General features: G+C 40.5%; 1 pseudogene; it reads left to right on the plus strand.

Moving 5' to 3' along the window:
• The first annotated feature begins 10,387 nt into the window (after positions 1-10,387).
• LOC148519690 (52 kDa repressor of the inhibitor of the protein kinase-like) lies at positions 10,388-13,364 on the plus strand (annotated as a pseudogene).
• Positions 13,365-23,095: the final 9,731 nt, after the last annotated feature.

The following is a 23,095-nucleotide window of genomic DNA, read 5'->3' on the forward strand; positions in this document are numbered from 1 at the left end:
GGTCACGAATAGATAAATTCCTAACATCAGACGTACTTGCCTCTCTTATTCACGATGCTGATATTCATCCTATTTTAATATCAGACCACGCCCCAGTATCCATACTCCTGAAATTGGGACGCACAACTAGTGGTCCGGGCTTTTGGCGTTTTCCGGCCTCTCTCTGTAACTCTGATACTTTTAAGGACTTTTTACTCACCAAATGGATGAATTTTCAAGATGATAACTTACATGCTTGGGAGAATCCAACAATCTTCTACGGGGCATCCAAGGCAGTGTTACGAGGCCACATTATAGAATATATTTCGAGACGGTGCAAGGAGGCAAAGAAAACTTATAATGCCCTTTATAAAATTCAATGTAATCTGCATTAACAGATTATATTAATAACGCCAATGCTACATTAAGTGAGGGATATAAATGAGCTAAACAAGCACTAGACAGTTATCTCTTGTCCCAGGCGAAAAAATACATTCTTTCTTCTAAGAAAAAAAATTTTAGATGGGGAAATAAGGCTGGTAAACTACTGGCCCGAATGTCTAAACCAGTACAAAAAAGAACATATATAACCTCAATTAGAAACCCCTCCACAAATTTGATTGTAAATTCTAATGAAGAAATAGTTAAACTATTTCAAAACTATTATTCAGCCTTATATAAAAATCAACCATTTGATCCTGAGGCCCATTGTTGAATGCTGCTGGAGCTATTGCCTAAGTTGACTCTGGACCAAAGAGATGCTTAATAAAGACATTTCCATAGATGAAATTCTATTTGTTATTTTGAATTTACATTTAGCCAAATCTCCCGGTCCAGATGGCCTATCCAATGAATATTTTAAACTATTAAAACAACAAGTAGAACCAGCCCTGGTCGAACTATTTAATGATCTACTTACCCGACACACTTGGTTCCCAAATTTTACAGACACCAATACTTAATTACTTCCCAAACCACAAAAAGATCCTACTTCTATGGACTCATACAGACCAATTAGTCTAATGAATACAGACACAAAACTTTTTGCTAAGATTATGGCAAATCGCCTGCAATTGATTCTTCCCGATTTATTAACTCCCCACCAGTTGGGATTTGTGAAGGGCCGGCATTCCGTTCGAGGAATAAGAGCAGCCATAGCAGCAATTACAGAATCATCAAAAGTACACACCAACAAAAGTATACTATTGAGTCTTGACACAATGAAAGCATTTGACTCAGTTTTGTGGCCACACCTTTTTAATACACTCCGAGAAAGAGAATTTGGTCCTGTATTTATAGATATGGTAAGATACTTGTACACTTCACCATCCACAACATTAATAATAAATGGACATCACAGTAGTTCTATAGAGCTGCATAGAGGAACTAGACAGGGCTGCCCCCTTTCTCCTCTTTTATTCAATTTGGCGATAGACCCTTTATTTTGCATATTTGACAAGTGCGTACAGTTTAGGGGAATTCATGTTGGTTCCAGGGAAATCAAAATGACAGCATTTGCTGATGACATATTATATTTGGCTGATCCATCTATCTCTCTAAATCCTATTTTCCAAATACTACACAAATTTGAAAAACTGTCAGGATTCGCAATAAATGCGGAAAAATCAGTGGCACTCTGCTTAGGCTCAGGACCCATACAACTGCTGACAATGGGAAACACTCTTTTACATCAAACAAAAAATCATTTTAAATATTTAGGGGTATGTTTACCCCGATGTATTAATAATCTTTATTCTTTAAATTATACACAAATTATAAAAAAGATCTCAGGAGGAGCTGGAGGGTTGGAAAAACATCCCCCTATCATATTTGGGCAGAATACACTTAATTAAAATGGTATCCTTTCCAAGACTCCTTTATTTTCTTCAAGCCCTCCCTTTATCCTTAACAGTCAAAGATTTACAAGATATTAATAAGATGTTCAGACGATTTATTTGGAATGGTAAAAGACCAAAAATCAGCTTACTTAGATAACAACAAACCAGAACTAACGGGGGAATGGGATTTCCAGACATAAAACAATATAACTGGGCAGCTGTGTGCAGATATTTGTCTGATTGGCTCCACGACTGCGATATTTATGCAAACACTTCATTAGAAAGAGAATTCTTACCTAACAAAAGTCTAATTGCTTTCTTACATCTTCAAGACCAAAACGTACCTCCAGACTTAAAAATGAACCCATTGCTATGGAACACCAGAAAGCTTTGGCATAAGATTAGACATAAAGCCAAGTTAAATTCTTACAACATGCTATTTCTTCCACTGTTACATAACCTAAACGTTCAAGAAGGCCACGCTACATATCCATTCACATTATGGAAGGTTGGAGGGATAAATAGCATAGGTTGCTTTGTCAATAGAAGCACAAAACAATTATTATCGTTCTCAGATGCAGTGGATAAATATCCTACCATAGCAGGTCATCCCATAGCCTTTCTTCAAATAAAGCACTATATTAACTCAGTGGTCAGTAACTTTACAGATAATTATTGGGAAAATTCGGTAGATACACTTTTTATGCGTTCTCCTGTTACTGGGAAAGCTATTTCCCATTACTATACTGCCTTAACGGATAATATGGAGCATTCAACTTCAACTACAGGCATGGTAAAGTGGCTATCTAATTTCCCTTCATTGACTATCAATAACTTACTGAGGGCACTTGAAACTTCCCGTAAACAGTTTCCATCAGCCATGTATGTATGTGGAGATGTTTTTAAATACTTTCCATCGAGCGTATCTGTCCCCAAAGAGAAGCTTTAAAATGGGTAGTTTACCTTCACATTCTTGTTATCGATGTGGGGAGGAGAACCCAAATTTATTTCACTGTTTCTGACTTTGCCCATTGGTCAAAATGTTCTGGCTTCAAATAAAACAGTATGCAGAAACCAATTTAATAAATTATTTAACACAGCAGAATGGGTTGTATTGGGCATTCTGCCACCAAATTTTAAGATAAGTAAGGGAGGGAAAAGATTCTTAATGGCTATAAGTGCGGCAGGCCGCAAAACTATTTTACAAGAATGGATATCAACACTTACTCCATCCTTATTATTTAGATCTAAAATATTTCATCAATTTCAAATGGAATGGGTGGAGGTTATTTTGGTGAAAGATTACAAAACGAAAAGATTCTTCGATAGTGGCAAAGTTACATATCTACGTTGTCTATAGATATGAGACGTCAAATTCACCAAAGTCTCCATACTACTTCATGGTACTTACTGCGAATGGTCGATAATAACCCACCTATCATTTTAGATGCGGATCCTGACTAGGTGGGCTGGCGAGGGGGAGGGGGAGGAGGGAAAGAAGAAAGTTATTTTATTTTATTTTAGTTTCATTTAATTTGTTATATATTATTTATATAAATTACAATATATTAGTTGAATATATTTACAACAGATGTTATACTATTACAATGAAACTAATGTCAGCTTAATATATAAAGATGTATATTTGTATCATCTTATTGTTTTGATTATTGTTTGCATTGTATTTTCTGTATATGAAAAATCTATTATACATGACGCTTCAATAAAAAAAAAACGGTTGGCTCCTTGGTCCTGCCGCCTCGCTCTCACTTCACTATTTCTGATTGAGAAACCAGTTTGATGATAAAAGTCTTAAAGGAGACAACATATCCTATGAGAGCGATATCGACTATTCTAATGATATAATAATTTGTAACTCCTTGTATTGAGCACATTGAATATCTGATTGTACACGCCATGTATACCAGTGTAACTTCACAGTTGGTTCCACATTATATTGTAAAATGTACATGAATATTGTAATGCTCATTTATAAATGATGTCACAATAAAAACATTTAAAAAGAAAAAAAAAGAGCGGGATAGCTCATTTTAAACTCTTGCTACTACATTGCCAATGTTGTATGGGCTTTAATTGCCAGACAGATTATTATTATTAACATCCTTTATTTATATGGTGCCACAAGGGTTCCGCAGCGCCTTACAAAGTACAGAAACAAATGAGCACATAAGACAACAGTTATTAACAGTACAGACAATGCAGGACAAGTACATGATTTATAAACAATGCTGCATAACACCTAAATAGCAGCAGGGTGTCAGTAACCAAGTTTTAGGTGCCATTGTAAATTAAAGTAAAAGTAAGGCAAGAAGAAGCACGTGAGGGAAGAGGGCCCTGCTCGCTAGAGCTTACATTCTAAAGGGGAGGGTCAGACAAACAGGGGTGAAACAGATGGGCTAGATAGTGAGTAAGGAATATAGAGTCGTGGGTTAGGATGAGCGTTGGAAAGCATTGAGGAAGAAATGGGTCTTGAGAGCCCATTTGAAGATTAAAAGCCAAGAAGCCAAGTGATGGAGGAATTTTGAGCGAAGGCCAGGGAGACAAAAAAAGGCAGCTACTCGAAGAAGTTGGAAGAGGCAAATGTCATGAGTGTCGAATGGAAAGAATAAGATAGAGGGTTCAGAAGATTGGTAGGAGTGACCTAAGGATAGAAGGACCCCAAGACCACCACCATTGAAACCTCCAGACCAGGGTGTGTGAGAGAATATGATGCCCCCAAAGGAGATAGCTGCAGAAGCAGTGGTGTCAGAGGGGTAAACCCAGGGTTTGGTGATGGCAGGGAGAATCAAGGCGTTGCAGATGAAGCGCTCATGAACAGGGACCAGTTTATTATAGACAGAACTGGCTTTCCAGAGTGAACAGGAGAGAGGGACAGAGTTAAGAGGAGAGAGGAGAATGAGATTATTAGGGTTGATGTAGTGTGGAGGCGATAATGATCTGGAGCACGGGGATAAGGAGTGTGGGGGTATGTGGCTGGCTTCTGAATGAGGAAGGGTGACAGCAGGTGGTGGGTAAGGTGGAGGTTTAGTGTGGTGTGGAGGGGGAAGAGGACAGGTACTGTAACTTGGAGAAAAGAGAGGGTGCAGGGTTTAGTGGTGGTGCAGCAGGACCATGGTGGAAGAGAAGTGAATAATACTGGAGTTGTGGGAGATGCAGTGGAGAGACTTATATGTGAAGAGAGACAGAGGAGAGGAAGGAGGGGGAGAAGGTAGAGGGGACTATGCATGGAGAAAAGAGGTGAAAACTGGTGGTAGAGAGGAGAAAATATTGTAGCTGCTGAGTGAGGGAGGAGTACAAGAAAAGAGACTTAGGCCCGTTTTCAATTTGAGCTGAGCTGCGATACTTTTCACCTCCCGGACTTTTTGCCTACATCGCGTGTTTTGCAGGCGGAAAAGTATCGTGTGCGTGCCCGCGTATCGCCGTATTCAATTTGAAAGTAGGCGAAAACAGGACCCGACGAAACTTAAACAAGCGGAAAGTACTGTCAGATTTGTGGAAATTAGCCTGACACCCCCCAAAAGATGCTCTGACACGGGGGTTAGCAATGGTATCCCCTGATTTGGCTTGCTGAAGGTATTTGGTGATTTTATACAGGCTCAATAACTGCTAAATAGTGTTTTTGTATAAGTGGTGAAGAATAGTATTCTAGAGTTTTTTAGCAGAAAATAACCTATCCCAGCAAATTTGGGGTACTTGAAAATGGGGTCAGCATATTTTAAAGTTGCTAAAGTTAATTTGAAAAAATTGTGAAAAATCAACCTGCCGCAAGCCCCTGCAATGAAAAAAAACACCTGGGGCATACTTGGGGACCCCCCCAGAGTCAAGTTCGCTAGTTTTTAACTTTGTCCCCCAACTTTTTTTTTTCGCACCCAAATTCAAAGTGATTTTTCTGGGGTGTTCTTAAGTGATTTTTTTAAAATTTTTTACACAGTTTACCTTTGGGGGACTGTCTGAAGGCTGCACAGGGGTTCCCGCAATGTTGCACCCCAAAACCCCAATTCTGCACTTTTTTCCGCCTGCTATTCATAGGCGAATCTCTTTCGCCTATTACGTTGCATTGACTTTCCGCCTAGGCGGAAAGTCTTTCAAATTGAATACGGTGAAACTTTTTCGCCCAATACGTCATCGGCGAAAAGTTTTCGCCCAAAACACGCGAAAATGGCTTTTCGATCCAAATTGAATACGGGCCATAGTGTAGATGAGGAAGTGGGGGGAGGGAAAAGTCAGTAGTAGTAATGAGTGTGAGATGAGGGAGCAGTACAGTTCAAATGTCAAAATCAGATAAAAGGAAGAACAGTGCTGGAAGATGTAAAGGCACAGCTACAATAGTATATTATAAACACAAGGAGTTGAGAGCTGTTAAAGTTGCAAGATTATACTTAGCAATATAGCGAAATAATCGGTAACATCGGACCCATACGCACACTTGCACAAGCCCGGACCTTACTCAGAAATTGCTAACATCCACGCACGGTATCAATGCTATCGCTGCTTATGGCCATGCAGTGGATAATTTATGCACGCCCCTGCAACGCCGTTGAGACACACTGGCACGCCTGCGTTCGCCCGACCACCCCTCGTCACAACCCATAAACGACACTTCCTGTCAATCATTCTGCTGTGGGTCTGCGTAGCCTCTGCAATATCAGTCCCGATCACAATAGCTAGTTCACGCACACGCACTGTGATGCATATGCATGTGCAGTACGTGCATGTGCAGTACGCTACAATCGGCCGATTTTGTGCGTATTAGTAAATGCGATCCTTGCTGAATCAGGCCTGCTTTGCCTTCGTGTGGCTTATTAATATTGGGGGAGCAGAGGGAGGGAGTCTGGTGCACATGTGGGGATGGGGAGAGCCTCTATAGGGCATATTATTATGGGAGGGTCCCAGTGGTCTGGTGCACATGTGGGGCTTGGGGGAGGGAGCTTGCTCTGTGGGGCTTATTGTTGGGTGGGGCAGGGGGGTCTGGTGCACATATGGGGTTGGAGCCTGGTGGGAGCAAGCCTGATTTTACTCTGTTGCTTATAATGGGGGGGGCCCAAGGGAGGGGGTCTGGTGCACATGTCGGGATGGAGAGAGCCTCTGTAGGGCATAGTATTATGGGGGGGTCCCAGGGGTCTGGTGCACATGTGGGGCTTGGGGTAGGGAGCTTGCTCTGTGGGGCTAATTGTTGGGTGGTCAGGGAGGTCAGGTGCACATGTGGGGCTTGGGGTAGGGAGCTTGCTCTGTGGGGCTTATTGTGGGGGGCAGGTGGGTCTGGTGCACGTGGGGCTTGGGGGAGCCTGCTCTGTGGGGCTTGTTATTGTCGGGGGGCCCCGGTGGGTCTGGTCCACATGTAGAGCTGGGGAGAGTCTGCTCTGTAGGTCATTGGCCAGGGACGGTCTGATGCAAATGTGGGGCTTTGGGTACCCTGCTCTGTGGGGCTGGTGCACATTGTATGTGGGGATGTCTAATTTTCTGAGTGGATGAACCATTTGCTATGAGGAGTGTGGGACTGTATTTCATTCTATATATACAGCAGGGCCGGATTAAGCGTTTGGGGGGCCCTGGGCACTTAAGACAGGGGGCCCTCCCCCTCTTGTCAGCACTGTTCCCTGGCTGTGCCCATTGTGTGTGGGTCCACACCGCACACCCTACACCCATATTATATTAAACTTACCTCTCTGGAGTCCTGCGTCGGCCTGCCCTGAAGACAGAAATCACCAGGAAAATGCGCTGCAGCCATTTTCCTGGAGATTTGCGCATGAGCAATAGAGAAGTCTCCAGGAACATAGTGGGTACGCCATGTTCCTAGAGACCTGAGCATGCACAGTACACTCTCGCACATAGCAGGGGTTACTGTGCTGTTGGAGAAGGGGGGGGAGGGGGCCCGCACAGAAGCTGCACACAGCCCACTACTCTCTTAAACTGCCCATGGGTGTAAATACCTTTGTAAGGCCCATAGTTATGTTTTGAAGGGGTTCCCTTTCAAGGTGCACACACTTTCCCTTTAGCCAGTATAGAATAAAGGAAGCAGCAATTCCCTGTACCCACATCCACTTATCACTGCTTCCATGTGACAAGATGCCTTAAAGTGTTATGTGGCATAAACATAAGTATAAAAAAAGAAATACATTTTGTACACAGGGATATGAGATTTTACATTTCATGGCAGTGTGTAAGGGACATGGGCCCCCCTGCCACAGTGAGCTCTGCGTCAGCCTGCGCTGCTGCAGACTGTAACATTCACTACTGTGTGGGGTGGGTGCTCACCTCTCCATAGTCCAGACTCCAGACTAGTTTGCCTTACAGTCTGATCAGTAGAGTGCAGCTGCTTTCAGATGTGTGTGTTCTCTCACTGTTCAGTCTCCAGTCCGCCTGGTCCGTCTCTCTACAGTGACGCTTGTAGGAGGCGTGGTCCCTGCAAGCCAGACAGCTGCTACTGTAGCTGTGACTGTGTAACTCTTTGTGCAGCATGGCTGTGTGCAGGGAGCAGGGTTGGCAACTTGGCACTTTATGAAAGCCTGCACCCTCTGCATCTACGATAGCCGGCCAGGCAGTAAGCAGAGAATGTTGTCTGGACGCTCTAGTGCCAGAGCTGGGTCAGAGAAGCTCTGGCTGGGGGGCCCCCTGAGAGAGGGGGGCCCGGGGGTACTCGCCCCCTGTGCCCCCCCCTTAATCCGGCTCTGATATACAGTATATAATATATATATATATATATATATATATATATATATATATGTGTGTGTGTGTGTGTGTGTGTGTGTGTGTGTTATAATTTTAAGGATCACAAAGATCATGGTTTAAGAGCATCAATGTAATAAAAAAATAGTGAGTCTTTTTTTAATTCTTGCACAACTTTATTTTTTACACATTATAATTACATTAAACTCTGTCAAATACAGATAAAAGTGCAAGTGTAGGGATGAATTTGAAGCATTGCATTGTATTGATGTGTGAAATAGTTATGTTTTATGGAACTGATACGTGGGATAATTATGTTTTATGGCACTGATGTGTGGGATACTAAAGGTGCGTATCCACTACGCGACCCAGGGGACACAGTATGATTACGACATTGTAATCGTACCGTCGTTCCCCATCCCCTGCAATGCCTACACTGAACGATTAGCCGTTCAGTGTAGGCATTCTCCATCATTCCCGAGCATGGTTAATCTGTCGTTAATGGCAGATTGACCAGCTTGTTCCGGCTATGATATTGACGGAAACGACCAGCGGGAGCGCGCATCGCTGGTCATTTCCAACATTTTCATTCGCATTGTGTCCGATTAATGAGCGATTGAACGATAACGATGTCGTTATTGTTCAATCGCTCTGTTTAATCGTGTAGTGGATACCCGCCTTAAAGTTTTATGGCACTGATGTGTAGAATACTAATGTTTTATGGCACTGATGTGTGGGATACTAGTGTTTTATGGCACTGATGTGTGGGATACTAGTGTTTTATGGCACTGATGTGTGGGATTATTATGTTTTATGGCACTGATGTGGGAGATAATTATGTATTCGGGGTACTGATGTGTGTGTTACTAATGTTTTATGGCACTGTTGGTGGGATACTAGTGTTTTATGGCACTGATGTGTGGGATAATTATGTTTTATGGCACTGATGTGTGGGATACTTATGTATTCGGGGTACTGATGTGTGGAATACTAATGTTTTATGGCACTGATGTGTTGGATAATTGTATTGGAGGTACTGATGTGTGGGATACTTATGTATTCGGGGTACTGCTGTGTGGCATTATATTTTATGACACTGATGTGTGTGATAATTATGTATTTGGGAGTATTGATGTGTGGCATATGTATTGTGACACTGATTTGTGGCATAATAGCATAGAAGCGCTGCTGTGTTAAAAAAAACATTTTTAAAGGCCCCATAGTACTTTAACTTTATCTGTGTATAATATTGTTTATTACACTAAAGCTGGCCACACACTAGACCAACTTACATCCAACTAGTTGATTGGTTGGAATAAAAATCTGGTAAGGAATGAAAGCAAATGACAATCAGCACTTTGCTCCCAAACGCCGGAAAATGGACAAAAACTGTCGTTTGAACAAATTGCTTAGATCAAACATTTAACAAACTTGTCTGACGTCCATTTTCATCTGTTTTCTGGCATTTAAGAGCAAATTGCTGATAATCATGTACTCCCATACGTTACCAGATTTTCATTCCAACCAATCAACTAGTTGGCTAGTTGGACAGATATCTTTAGGTGTGTGGCCAGCTTAAGGGGTGCCAAAATTCATATTCACTTACCAGAAAAATTAGTCTTGGATCAGCCCAGCTCAGGGTATTAAGGATGATATGTGTATGCAAGGTGTAACGTTAAGTGCACATATTAAGTATGTAACTATCCATATATGTATCCCATTAGATTATCAAAAAGGCTCCTATTGTAAAATATGCTATCACTGTAGTTTATGTTGTTTCATTTTGCAACTGGGTGTCTGTTTGTTGGTTTCGAAAGTTGAAAAGTCCAATTGTAGTAATCCACCGGTCCATTTATATCTATCCTAAGTTTACCAAGCAAGAAATGAAACACAGCCAACAAACCTTGGATTTCTTCATACAAAAGAAGAGACGGGTAGAAGATGAAGACCTAAATCAGATAGAAAATCCTAGTGAATTAAACAGAGCTGAAAATGCTGAACATTGTTTGCCTTCAATTGAAGCTTGTGGCAGCGTGCAGAAGAATGATATTGGAAACTACATTGACTCAATTTCGGCTATTGTTAGCAATTTGAAATGTGAGCTTCTAGAGAGACCATGGAGGCCTTCACTTGGGTACAAGCTACAATTTAACTCATAATAAGATAGGAAAGGAGTAAAAAAGGTTTCTGAATCATTCTCATCCGGACAGTGGGCCTGATTCAGAGCCGGACGCTCTGACAAGTGCGCTCGCTCTGAATCCGGGCCCTCCTACCTAAAATTGGAGTGGCCTCCTGGCTTATGCGAGCGGCCAAAAAGATGGTCGCGATGGTCAAGACCATCGCGACCATCGGGCTTGCGACGAGACCCTGCGGTAGGGTCTCGCTGCCGCAAACCCAGGAGTGCTTTTGGCTCTATCAGAGCCAAAACCACTCCCACTGACATCACTAGTGATGTCAGTGGGGCCGGCCCCAGACGGTAGGCGTTCCCATGGGAACACCTCCGTCAGGGCAGCAACACCCCCGGCAAGCCCACCAAAGGGGGCATGCTGTCACTCACCAACGACAGCACGCCCCCTTTGGTGCGAGACCCATAGCGACGGCTTGGCCGTCACTATGTGGGTCTCGCGCATGCGCACGACGGCGCTCCCTCCGTCGTGCGCATGCGCACTAGGGCACCATCGACCCACTTGCGAGCGCTCAGCGCTCGCAAGCGGGTCTGAATCAGGCCCAGTTTTCCATGGCTGGTATACTCTGATGCTAAAAAAGGAGTCTTCTGCAAATATTGTGCCCTATTTGTTATGGCTGGAATGGGAGGCTGCCATAAACGTGTGCCTCTTCAGAAACTTGTAAGAAAGCCCCTGACTGTGTTTGCAAAGCTGTTAGGCAAAGATGGATACCTATGCACTCATGAGAAGCAGCAATACCACAGAGATGCTGTGCAAGCAGCAAAAGACTTTCTGAAGGCCTTCTGAAGGCACCAGAGAGGAACATTATGAACAGAATTAGTTCACATTGACTACAGCAGGTCCAAGAGAACAGACAGAGATTGACGCCTATAATAGAAACCATTCTGTTTCTTGGCAGACAGAATATACCTCTTCAAGTACATCGAGATGACGGAGAATTATTTACAGAAGCCGACACAGAACCACTGATTAATGAAGGAAACTTTAGAGAGCTTCTGCGGTTTAAAGTTAACAGTGGGGATGCTGCTCTGGCAAATCACCTTGAGAACGCACGAGCAAACGCAACTTATATCAGCAAGAATACACAAAACCAGCTGATTGAATGTTGTGCAGAAGAGATTAGGACTGTGATTCTTCAATGTGTCTAAAATGCTAAATTTTACTGTGTGATATTTAATGAAACTATTGATATTTCCCACAGTTCTCAGCTGAGTTTAGGTTATGTGCACAAGGGTCAAAGACATGAAGATTTAATTGCATTTGAAAATGTTCATGAGGATTGTTTCAAGGATTTGTTACCATCTTTTGAGCCTAAAGTGAATGACAAAGTTTTGGGGCAGCTTGTAATTAGGCAAATGAAAAAGTTACATTTAGACCTGCTGAATTGTGCTGGGGTTGGCACAGATGGCTGTTCCCTGATGATATCAAAGCAGTTGAGTGCAGTTGCAGAGATCCAAAAGGAGGCCAAAAATGCTTCAAGATGCCCTTGCTTTAACCATGCACTAAACTTGTCAATGTCCAAGACGCACTAAACTTGTCAATGTCCAAGACTTCATCAGTTCAGAGTATATGCAATAGTATTGGCATCATCAAGGAAGTTGCATGTTTCTTTAATGCTTCAGCTAAGCAAAATCATATTCTTATGAATGTTGTTGATGCACAATTTAAGGGCATGTGCGAAACACGTTGGGTGGAGAGAAGTGAAAGCCTGATTCAATTTCTTGACTAAATTGAGAAAATTGTACAGGTGCTTGAATGTATATCACAATGGACTGAAACAGCAACATTCATTACAGCCAAGAAATTGTTAATTTCCATCAAACATATTGATTTTGTAGTGGCATTGCACTGCCAGTTGTCTGTATTTGCTTTGAGTCTGCCACTTAGTCGGCTTTTCCAAAAGAAAACTGTAGACTTCACTGGTGCTGCTACCCTGGTCACTGATCTCCTGTCAGTTCTGAACAACCAGCATTCAAATTGCATTGAAGAGTTTTAGTCAATATTTGCAAAAGCACCTGAGGTGTTCAAAGCTAGATGTTGCAATAGAATTGCCCAGAATAATAAAGAAAAATCAAATGCATAGAGCAAATGTACCATTTTCCACACCGGAGGAGTATTATAGAAGGTCAATATACATTCCTCTGCTAGATTCTGTAATAAATGATTTGCAAACCAGATTTTCTCTTGAAACATTGTCATCTTGTGAACTCACCTGCTTGCTGCCAAGAAACATCTTGCATTTGAACCAAGAATTACTGAAATTGAAAGTAAATACATTTTGCAAAAGCTATGGTTATCTATTACGGGCTAAACTTGGACTGGAATGTGAACTACTATCAGAGATTCCTCTGGAAGGAGAAATTGGTATGGTTGGCTGACTCCATGACTCTTCCAGAGTCTGCAGAAAAAGTAGTGCAGAAGTGATGAAGATATTTATTCCTTAGTTAACTCCCTTCTGAGAATTCTTCTAAAGTTGCCCATCAGGGTTGCATCAGCCGAAAGGAGCTTCTCTTCACTACGGCGTTTGAAGACATGTTTGAGAAACCAAATGGGTCAGGAGAGGTTGACTGGTTTAGCTCTTTTACACACCCATCTGGAAATTGCAGTTGATATTGACAAAGTCATTGACCGCTTTGCGAACAATGGAAAAGGAAGACTGGAGTTTGTGATGTAAAAGGTAGGCTCAGTTTTATTTATGATCTATTTTATGTTAAGGAATACTCATATTCAGTTTGTTTTTGTTTTTTTAGTATTTCTTGAAAATGGGAGGGGCAGAATTGTAAGTGGGAGGAGTTATAGAGATGGGAGGAGTTAATATTCTTAAACCGCCCCCCCTAAAAGTAAAGTCTAGATCCGCCACTGGAAGCAACAATGCAGAAGGAAGCTGCAACAACAGTATCTAGTGCAGATGAAGGGCCATAAACTGTATTTAGTGACCCAGAACACTTAGGAGAAAACATTGGTGGTGCCAGTGTCACTGAACCCCATGTTGAAGGTACAGGCAGCTCTGCAGAATGCGAGATATTGGTTAATAAAGACCATGTGTATGACAGAGTTAGGGAACATGAAGAATCTAACCAGCATCAGGCATCTGCAAATGCTTATTTATCCGCAGAAAAAAAAAAAGTGACAAAGAAACTCTAATTATTGTAAATTTGGCTAACAAAAAAAGAGAAATAGTAAACCGTGGATCATGAGGGTCGTTACATTATTATGGATGTGGAAATATTTCAAACAAAATACACATTGGTAAATTTATATGCCCCTAACTCATTTATATATCCAGACCCTAGGTCAAATTCTACAGGGAAAGACTAACTATGCCCTTATATTAGGAGACTTTAATATGGTAGAGGACCCTCTTGTAGACAAGTCGCCTCCTGCACCGAGACTTCCATTGTCACAATGCCAAATGCTTCAATCCTTTACAGTTTATGTTGATTTGGCGGACCCTTGGAGGATTTTAAATCCTACGGACAGAACGTGCACATGCCTTTTAATGGTGCATGGTTCTCTCTCTAGGATTGACAAAATTCTAGTATCAGATGAATTGATGACGCATATCGCCCGGGTTGATATAAATGACATAATTATATCTGACCATGCCCATCTCTATAGCCTTGACTCATTCCTACATGGGACAGAGAGATAGGATATGACGATTTCCTCATTATTTGGTGAACTCTGCTGATTTTAAATCATATTTGACTCCCCATTGGACAAATTACATTGATGATAATTTAGAATGTTGGGATCGTCCAGTCCTCTTTTGGGCCGCATCTAAGGCCACTATGAGGGGGCACATTATTATGTTTCACACAAAAGAAAGGAAGCTAAGGCAGAATACAACTCCCTTAGATCGGCCATGTCTGACTCTTTCCAGGCTTATACATCTTATACAGCTAACCCTTCCGAGGAGACAATGCAAACATATAAACAAACACGTAGGCTTTTGGAGACTTACTTGGCGACACAAGCTAAGCATTCCTTGGACTACACTAGGAACAAATACTATAGATTGGGCAATAAGGCAGGAAAATTATTGGCGGCAATGTCTAAACCGTTTAGATACACTATTATTTCTTTAAAACAGTCTTCCATGGGAGCAATTTTAACTAGGTCTCCAGATATAGCGACCGAAGTCCAGACATATTTTGAGACCATATTCTGTTCTTCCCCAGTGGATCAGGAGACTTAGGATAATTTTTTAATGGAGTCTGTGCTTCTGAGCTTGACTCCTGAGCAAAGGGAGGGTTTGGTTGGAGATATGACTATGGAAGAGGTAAACACGGCCATCTCTCATCTGCCTAATGGCAAATCACCTTGTCCAGATGGTCTATTAGGGGACTACTACCGCACTTTACAACCACATATAGCTCCTGTGTTGCTGGAGTTGTATAGGGAGATACATACTAATGGTTCTCAGTATACTACCTTTAATGAGGCGTTTATGATGTTAATACCTAAGAAAGGGACCCTGGTTTAGTAACTTCCTATAGGCAAATCAGTTTATTAAATACAGATTTCAAACTTTTGGCCAAAATTATGGCCATGCGCCTTCAAATAATTTTACCTTTTATTTTATCTGATCATCAGTTAGGTTTTGTTCAAGTCCGCCAGGCCAATAAATCTATTTGCACTGCACTAGCCGCATAATATCCTCCAAAGCTTCTCCTGCAAAACGAAATATGCTTTTAAGCCTGGATGCCAATAAGGCAATCGATATGGTGCTTTGGCCACATATCTTCAGAGTCTTGGAATTACGGGGATTTGACACAGGATTTATTAATTTAATCAAATATTTTTATACTGATCCTTCCACATCCCTATTGATTAATGGCACAATAGGTCCACAGTTTAATTTGGGGAGAGGAACCCCGTCAGGGGTGCCCATTATCTCTCTTGCCTAATTTGGCTTTAGACCTTTTGCTAAGAACTCAAAGTGCAGACTAGATGGGCCAAGTGGTTCTTATTTGCCATCAAATTCTATGTTTCTATGTAACTCTTCAAAATTGGACAACTTTTAAGGGTATCAAGATTGGGTTTTATATTGAGGAATATATCCACCCTATTCTTGTACTCATGGCTATAACTGTAAAATGATATGTTAGGGTTAAATTAATAACACATACTAGGGAAATAGTCCTGTTTGGATGGACTCCCCCATGTGATCGCAACATTGGACATTAGCAGGAAGTAAGGGCACGATTTGTCTGCTCCCCTGCCAATCATTTATACTATGCAGGGATTGGCCATCCAGAACATTATCAGGACGGCACCCAGAGCTGACGTCAGGTTCATGGCGATCAAGCCTGTAGGGCGAAACGCGCGTCCACAGTCCCGTCTCCCCCACACATTCGGAGATGTGTCTGGCAGTATTATACTGCAATCGGCACAGGTACATCTCTTTCTTATGGGATGCGACTTCTCCCGGTGGCAAATTTGATCCTTGCGCTGCATTTAGCAACAAGGGCCACCTAACACCACACATGGGTCAGTGTCCTCCCATTTATCTTTTTTCTTCCATCAACACAGTCCAGGGTCCCTCTCTCATCTGTGGTTCGAAGGTGACCAGGACATCTTGGTGTCTGTACTTTATTCATGCTGTCCTTAATATGCAGATGACAAACTGTTTACTATGATTCAATGTACAAACACCATGTGATGAATTTAAAAATAAGAATTTTTGTATTCAGAACCATCTTTTCAGGATTACCCTGTGACATCCATCCATGAATATGTAAAGAGATATATAATTCCACTTACTGTTTTTTATAAGGAAATTATCCAGGGTGCTACAGGACAAACACATGCAAAGCTAGGAATGCATAATTGTCCTGTTTTAGCACCATATGCAGTATGTATTAAACAGCAAAGTGTACTAATCTCTGTTGTGGAAAATACACACATATATGGGATACACATAATTAAGCTTTATTTCCCCACATGAGTCACCCAGAGTGAGTATCCTCATGTGTACACTTAGGCTGAGTGCAACCCATTCCTCATATGCAATCTAATGAGGAGTGAAGAACCATTATATGCTGTGCAGAATCTCCATAAGATCGACTTATTTATTGTTCTGTTGGATACATACATAGACATGTCTGTATAAAGGTTTTCTTTAAGCACTTATTAATGGGAAATATGCACTAACAAATCTTTGTAGAAAGTACAAACTGCCATTTGAATTCTGAATACTGAATACTGTATACAATTATGAATGATATGTTTTGAATGGTTAGAATACCTGTTATAAGTATCTGATAACAATTCTTCAATCCCCCGGTATCACTGCCACAGCACTCATGAGGTAAGAGAGCCCGTAATTGTGGTTATTTATTTTTGAGTGCTGACATATTATTATTTTCGCCAGTGCATTGTCACCCATATATACATATATAATCATAACAAAATATAAATTACTGTGTTTTAATATTAGGGTTGATTCGTGATATTGCATCTTGAATTATATTTATTTTATTAATAACAATAAAGGTTAAATTTTAACATTATCATTAATTCATATAACATATAAATATTAACTTAAGCGTGCCCCCACTAAGGAGTTTCTGATCTAGCTCTAGTCTAGATATTTTTTCAATTACCATTCATTATGGGCATGCCCAATTGCTCAATATTTCTGGCATCTTGTCCGAAGATACGCAGAGGCGAAACTTATTAAGTATGTACCATTCACTCCGGAATGGGCAACACTAGGGATTATTGATCCAGATCTAAGAATTACAAAAACAGGGAAGAAACTCCTGCTAGTGCTTAGTGCTGCAGGGAGGAAAACCATTTTGCATGGATGCATTGCTACAGACCCCCCCCCCCCCCCCAAATACCTTTGTTTCTCAATAAGCTTAATTTTCTATTTAGAATGTAATGGATATAAATGCTTTTGTTCAGGGATATGAGAGCAGAGAGATTATTCATAACCTGGGAGTCTTATGTAAACACCCTACCATTAGCAGTAAGACTACAAATTCATCATAGTCTTAGAAATTCCATGTGGTACTTATCTAGACTTGCAGCGCAGGGCCAACCGATCTCATTAGATTAATTAGTGGGGTAATGTGGGGTCTTTCACCTGGGGTTCCATGTTGATACTTTCTCTTGGTTTATGTAATCGCGACCATGATTACTATTATTTTATTGCTATTTAAATTTATGGTTGTATGCATTTATTTCACAATCCACTGATTATGTGTTTTATTGTATGATTTACTGTAAGACTATACAATGTATTTTATTCAAGATCTATTTATAAGCCTTGACAATGTTTTTTTATTTTTGGAAGTGTATTGAAGATATTTCAGTGATTGTGAACTTTTGTTGAAAAAATGTTTCACTGTACTACAATAAAAAATTGTTTAAAAAAAAAATAGAGAAATAGTACAGCACAATCGCATGGTAATCAGTCGATTGATTGCCATCATATTATACATTGCTAAGCAATGCCTTGCTTATAGGGGGAAGGATGAGGCTGCTTATACATTACTGAACAGTGAAGTCAACCACGGTAACTTTCTCGAGTTAGTTCTGATTCTGAGCAAATATGATGCTGTTCTTGAAAAACATATAGAGCAAGCAGTAGCAAAAAGCAAAAGAAAAACCACCATCAAGAGAGAAAAGGGAGGGGTGGACTTGTAACATTTTTGAGCAAAACAACAATTAACAAGTTGATAATAATCATGGGAAGTATGATAAAGCAGAAAATAAGCCAGGATGTAAAAGATGTTGTGAAAATCAGTGTAGAAATGGACAGTACACAGGATATTGGTGTTGTGGAACAATGCAGCATTATATTAAGGTATACCAAAGATGGTATTGTTTCTGAAAGACTCTTTGGTCTAGTTGATGTTAAAAGTACAACTGGGGAATCGTTATTTTCAGTTCTAAAGGAGCGACTAGAGATGTTCTCTCTGACCATAAGTAACATTATTGGTTGCTCTTTTGACGGTGCTGCTAACATGAGTGGGTTCTACAATGGATTACAGACACACACAAAAAACGAATCCTGTATTAACACTTGGTGTTATGCTCATATTCTCAATTTGGTAATTATAGATATTACTCAATGTGTTACTACAGTAAAGTCATTATTTGGGCTTTTAGAGAAAACAGCATGTTTTTCTTCTGAGTCTTACAAAAGATTATCTGTGTGGACAGAACAGGTCTCCAAACAGCGACATGGGCAGGAAAAACTTTCCAGGCTAAAGAAAATTGGTGACACATGCTGGTGGAGCAAACCAAGGGCATTAAGTACAATTTTTGGTTCATCTTCTGACCAATCTAATGAATTGTACAGCATCTTGCTTTATTGCCTGGAGTACATTTCACTGTCTCCACAGTTTGAAAGTAAAAGTAAAGTAAAATTATTAGTAAGGCAAAGTACTAGCTTCACTGTTGGACAAGATACAAAACACTGATATAAGACAAAAGAAATGGTGTAACCCCCTTGCACACCACAAATGGGAAAAAATTATATATACGAAAAAATCTTCTGAAAAGTTCCACACACAGTCCAGAATTTCAAGATTAATTTTTTTTTCACAAATGTACTTCTTTTTCTCTCCTTCTCTTATCCTTGATAGGAACACCAGGCTCAAGAAGACATAAAAGGGAGGAGACAGAGAACCTCTAATAGTGAAAAGTACCATTTTAATGCCAATAAAAACACATAGCATAAAACATAAAAAAGATTCCTCCACCATAAACATAATATAATAGGGAAAGTGTACCAGATGCCAAGGGTGCAGTTGCCCAACACCCGTAAGCACATAGAGAGACCAGGAAGGATAAAGACAATTGGATTCCATAGGTGTGGCCTATGTATGATGTGTAAAAATCATAGAAATCAGCCAAGTAAATTAGAAGAAATTACTTTGAATAAAATGAAGCTTATAAAATTACAGACTTTATACATGGTAGAATGCACTTGCGGCCTTCAATATATAAGCCGCACATCGAGGCAGTTAAGTGAACGTTGGGGAGAATATATAAGGAACATTAAAAAGGGCTTTGATAAGCACTCCCTATCTAACCACAATAATTCTACCAAATACATTAAAATGGCAGTAGGGTTTAAATTGGTGACACAACATTGGCATAAGAAAGATATAGAAATAATCTAGCCAAGACAGGAATCAAACTGATTTATTAATTAAATACCCTAATACCAAATGGTTTAATAGTGACTTCACATTGAAATGGTTTTTATGAGCTGTTTTAGGTTTTTATTAATATTTATTTATTTATGTGATATGCACTTTATGGATTTTATAGGTTCTGTCAGTTTAAGAAATATTTTTTAAATAAATATTTTTAGATATACATTTTTGAGATACAATCAATAATGTAAGGTACCCAAATATTCTGAGTCTTATATCATTGTAAATTTTTCCTATTTTTTAATGTAAATATAATCAAAATGGTGATGCATTCCAACATCCATGATCACATGATCGAAGTTAAGACACACACCCACTCAGGAGAGCTCCAAAATGGGGGTGCGTTCCAAATGATCAGCTGATCGGAGGAAGCTGCACTGTCCAAAATGGCGGTGCATTCCATATTGATCAGCCAATCGGAGGAGGCTGCACTGTCTAAAGTTCCCTCTCAAATCTTGATTGCGAGGCTTGACTCAGCACGCGGGAATAAGTCCAGGCCTGAGGCTGGAGATATGGAGTAGCGATAACCACAAGCCACGTTGGCAGATGTGACGTCACTTCAGGAAACCGGACATTCCATGCGGGCCACTGGTGAAATGCAATTACAGTTATTTCTCCATTTCAACACTATAGACATAGATTATATGTCTAAAATAGCCGGGGAATCATATAATACAGTATGTATGTTTAGATGTTTGTACTACCCATATATACAAACAGATGTATGGAGACATATGGGAGTTTGTAGTTTGGACCAATGAGATTGAACTGGAGGGTATTTAAATCCCTCCTGGACATCGCCATGTATACACCTTGAAAAAGACTCCAAGTGAGTGGAAATCCATTGGTGAGGGAGGCAGCATTTTACCAGAGGGGCAGCCAAGGAACCAGTTAACCAGATCACTGTGAGTTCATTGGTCTGAACATATCCCAGGAGGCCTTTGTGCAAATAAGAACTACGCGCTTACGGGTGTCATATTGAAGCGCTTATTCACTTCATTTGTTATCTATCACGATACGAAACACTACTTTTCTCATTTCTGTTCATGCAAATCTTTGAAATTGTGACTCCAGTTTCAGATTATCTGCAGACTGCTGGTCTGGTTATATTACAGGCTTGGGGAATGGTTGGCACTGCCAAGAGTCTGCTTCAAAAGCTTAGAACCTTTTTTTCCACTCAATGGATTAGTAAATGCATTTACTGAAAAAGTGGATAGTTCTCTTGAAGGGCTGTTAGTGAAATCCAAAAAAGTAAGCCAGAAAAAAGGAGAACAAGGAAAAATATTATGCCTGGTGAGTTATCTCAGGATGAGCCTATAGAAAACCCCCTAAAAGGTTTTGAAATTCAGACATTCTATGTTGCACTTGATCAAGCACTAGAGAGTATTGATAGGTTTTCAAAAAATGAGAAATGAAAGCCTCATTCGGGATTTAACCTACTTTGACCCAGTAGAGCTTGTAAATTTTGTGCAGAATTATTCTGTGCTTAAAAATCCAGATTCTCCTGAAATAATAGCGTTACTGAAGAAGAAATGATGAGGAGGAAACAATGTGCTTGTATATGAAAAATAAGGCCTGTGAAAACTGCCTAACCTGCTGCTACTGACTTTTCTATAATCACAATTTAAACTCTGCTGCATATACAAATCTGTTTGTAGTTTACAAAACTCTCCTTACATTAGTTTGTACACAGGTATCTTGTGAAAGTTTTTTCTAAGCTTAAAATAGTAAAATCGACTGCGATCAATGATAGGCCAGGCACTGTTATAGTGCATACACACGGTCAGATCTGTCAGATCAACAATATCGTTGGATTTCTCGAAATCGATATCGATTAACGATTTGTATAACAATTTCAGTGATTTTTTAATAACGATTAAACGATGAATGATATTTGACAGATCTGACAGTATTTAAATTAAGAATAATTCCAATGCCAAAAATTGGTCCGTCTATTCTTGAGGGCGGTATACAGGGCAGAGGTGTGTGATATGGTGGGAGGGGCTACCATGAGGGAATAAAAAGGTGGGGGCCATTTTAAAATTTTGCATTTCTTGCTCTTTGGCTAGTTTGGTTTGGTTTATACCTGCTAAACGTTGTTGCATTGCTAATTTGCTCTGCTTTGTTTTTGGCTTGCCTTTTGCAAAGTGTGTCTATTCTGCTATTGTGACATGGAACCCATTCGTAAGCGAATCATGTTGGCATACGCAGGAGTCACGATCTTGTCTGAGGAGAGGGCCAAGAGGAGTAGAAGGCCTCACTCTTGCTGGACAAAGGAGTGGCTGCTATGGAGGGATACTATTTCCCACTTTCCCACATGCCTTTGTTGATGGAAATTTGTGAGAATAATCCGGATGACTACCGGAATTTCTTGCGGATGGACGTGGTGATGTTTCAGGAGTTGATGCGGCTTCTGACCCGTTATACAGAGGACAGGATACCAACATGAGGGCGATATTGGCAGAGGAGAGGCTGGTGGCTACCTTGCGGTTTTTAGCTACTGGAAGATCCTTGGCAGACCTTAAGTTCGGTTCCCTGATTTCACCCCAGGCTTTGGGTGTCATCATAACTGAGACATGTAAGGCAATATACCAGGCCCTCAAGTCTGAGTACTTAAAGGTAATATAAATTTGCACATCATGCACTCATATAAATGCATGTCATTACACACTGAGGGGCATATCCAAACAGCTCTGAAGAGTCAATTTCTGTGAAAAAGTTTCCCAGGTAACATAATTTCATCCAGCAAAAACTTATCCCCGTGTTCAATTCTAAATACTTTTTGCCGGTGTGGAAAGTCAGTGCATGAAAAAATTTTTCCCTCAAAATGGAGGTGGTAAAAAATGCAGAGATGGGGTTTTGGTGTGCAAAGTACCAGAAACCCCCACGCAGCCTTAGGATAGTCCCCGAATAGGTGTTTCTAAAATGTATTAATAAACCTAAGAAGACCCCTAAAAATGACTTTGAAAAAGTCCTAATTTGGGGGACAAATTAAAAAAGTTCCAAAATTGTCTCTAGGGGGGGCCAAGTATGCCCCAGGTGTTTAAGTTTGCATGTGCCTGCGGCAGGTTTATTTTTCATTTTTTGTAAATCTTCAGTTTATCAACTTAAACATTATGTTAGCACCCATTTTTTTGTAACACTTATGCAAAAACGGTAATTAGTAGCTATTGACAGCATGTAAGTACCCCAAATACCTTCAGCAGCATTTTTTGGGACTATCCATACT

Source organism: Taudactylus pleione, unplaced genomic scaffold, assembly GCF_031769625.1.
Source record: "Taudactylus pleione unplaced genomic scaffold, aTauple2 ptg000184l, whole genome shotgun sequence".
In the NCBI taxonomy this organism is placed as follows: Eukaryota; Metazoa; Chordata; class Amphibia; order Anura; family Myobatrachidae; genus Taudactylus; species Taudactylus pleione.